We start from the raw sequence: 2500 nt of genomic DNA, 5'->3' as shown, positions 1-2500 counted from the left end.
TCCCGGCCGGGTAGACCTGGTGTCCTTCCCGGCCGGCCGGCCGGGTAGACCTGGTGTCCCTCCCGGCCGGGTAGACCTGGTGTCCCTCCCGGCCGGCCGGCCGGGTAGACCTGGTGTCCCTCCCGGCCGGCCGGCCGGGTAGACCTGCCGGCCCGCAACCGGCCTGGTACCCACGTCGTACTGGCGGGGTGGATGCGGGCTCCCCAGATTTAAGCGTACGTGCTTCTCTCGGCGAGGTGCAGGGCTGCCGGTTGGCGGCGGTGGGGGTGAGAGGAGCGTGTCATTTCGGTTTTTTACCCTCCGCTCGTCCGAGATTGCAGCGCCTGTAATACAAGGCATGAAGCTGCAACCTCCCGCCCCGTGCCGTCGTCGTCTTTTCTGGGTTGCGATCGCAGCCACCACAGAAACGGGAAAAGAGAGATGAAAAGGAAAAATTAGTTGTTTTTTTTTTTTCTACAGCCGCCTCCCCCTGCGGTGCTCACGCCGCTGCCCTGCCCGGACCCGCTGGCCGCCGTGCGACCGCTGGCATCGACCGGTGTCTGCGTCCGCGTGGGGTCCCAGCACGGCCGGGTCTCTGGCCGGCATTCCCGCCACCCCCTCCCGGCAGCCCCCGCGCTCCCCGCCGCCTGCCCCTTGTGACGTCACAAGTAGCCGAGGAGGGGTAACAGGGCGCTTCCGGGCCCGGGCTCCCGAGCTGCCTGTGACGTCACGCCGTGCCCGAGCGGGCCCTGGCTTGAAGCAGGCGGCGGCTCGGGATGACACGGGCACCCGCGTAGCTCCAAGGCAGGGAGCAGGCCGTGGCCTGAGCCTCTCGCGGCGAAGTCACGCCTGGACTAGGACGTGATGGGCCTGGGCCGGGCCGTGGCTGGTGGGCTCTCACGCGAGGGGGTCTCCTGCAGCTTTCGAGCCGGTAGGCAGGCCAGCGGCGAGGCGAGGCCTGGCTTATGCAGCGCCCCTCGTGATCTCACCTTCAACTGGGGAGGCGACGGGGCCAGCGCAGCTGCCGGCTAGCGTACGGACGCGAGGGTCGGAACCGGCAGGGAAGAGTTCGGCTGAGACGGGATCGAACGCGGACCTGAAAACACGCGACGAGAATCACGAACGGAGAGGTCAAGCGGAAGCCTGACCAGCGCTAGGGCATCGATTCAGAAACGGTTCAGGAGCTCACGCTCTGCCCACGCACGTGCGCCCGCCTGCCCCGCACCCCCACAAGCTGCCCGGCCCGAAGCCGTCTGCCTGGGGCTGCCCGCGCGCGCACGCGTATACGGCCGCCCCCCCATCCCGCCAAAGCCGCCCCACCCGCCACGTGCTTCTCCGTGAGACCGGCGGCGCCCCCCCAACACCGCCGCTTGGCCCGCGACGAGCCCGCCCCCCCCCCCCCCCCCCCCAACCCTCCCGCCACCAGGTTCACCGTGACACCGGCCGCCCCCCCCACCCCCCAGCCCACCCACCCCCCCCCCGCCACCCCCCGCCCCATCCCACCCCCCCACCCCCCGCCCCCGCCACCCCCGGGGTTCGCGAGGAGACCGGCCGCCCCCTACCTCCGGCCCGCTTTCCACCAGCAGCAGCACATTGGCCGCTCCAGGGAAGGAAGGCGGGAGACCTTAGGACCCAGCGGCGTCGCCGCCGCCGCCTCCGTGCCGGGGGGCCCGGAGGGGCCTCCCGCCGGCGGCGGCGATGATGGGTGGCGCGTGTTTTGGACGCTGAGCCCCCGCAGCTGCCGAGTCCCTGCCGCGCCGTGCCCGCGGCCCGGCTCCCCGCCTTCCTCAGTCGGTCGCTCGGCCGCCCGCCCTCCTGCCCGCCTGCTCCGTTCCCGCCCCGGGTTGAAAGCCAAACGAACGCCGAAGGGGTGGGAGGGAGAGCAGCGACGGGGCGGGGGTGTGTGTGTAACAACAGAAACCGCTCCCCACCAACACCACCCCCCCACCACCCCCCCCCCCCCCCGCCCCCCCACCGCCGCAACGAGCTCTGTCGACCCCCCTGCCGACCCCCCCCCAACCCCCACCCCTCCCGCCACCAGGTCCACCGTGACACCGGCCGCCCCCTGCCACCCCCGGGGTTCGCGAGGAGACCGGCCGCCCCCTACCTCCGGCCCGCTTTCCACCAGCAGCAGCACATTGGCCGCTCCAGGGAAGGAAGGCGGGAGACCTTAGGACCCAGCGGCGTCGCCGCCGCCGCCTCCGTGCCGGGGGGCCCGGAGGGGCCTCCCGCCGGCGGCGGCGATGATGGGTGGCGCGTGTTTTGGACGCTGAGCCCCCGCAGCTGCCGAGTCCCTGCCGCGCCGTGCCCGCGGCCCGGCTCCCCGCCTTCCTCAGTCGGTCGCTCGGCCGCCCGCCCTCCTGCCCGCCTGCTCCGTTCCCGCCGCGGGTTGAAAGCCAAACGAACGCCGAAGGGGTGGGAGGGAGAGCAGCGAGGGCGGGTGGTGGTGGTGGTGGTGGTGTAACAGAAACCGCCCCCGATCCCCCACCCCCCAGCCGTAGTGCTCCGCGGCGCCGAGGAG

This window comes from Athene noctua, unplaced genomic scaffold (assembly GCF_965140245.1).
Source record: "Athene noctua unplaced genomic scaffold, bAthNoc1.hap1.1 HAP1_HAP1_scaffold_292, whole genome shotgun sequence".
NCBI classification, from domain to species: domain Eukaryota; kingdom Metazoa; phylum Chordata; class Aves; order Strigiformes; family Strigidae; genus Athene; species Athene noctua.
The sequence above is the reverse complement of the archived record's forward strand: the minus strand, read 5'-3'. Positions refer to the sequence as shown.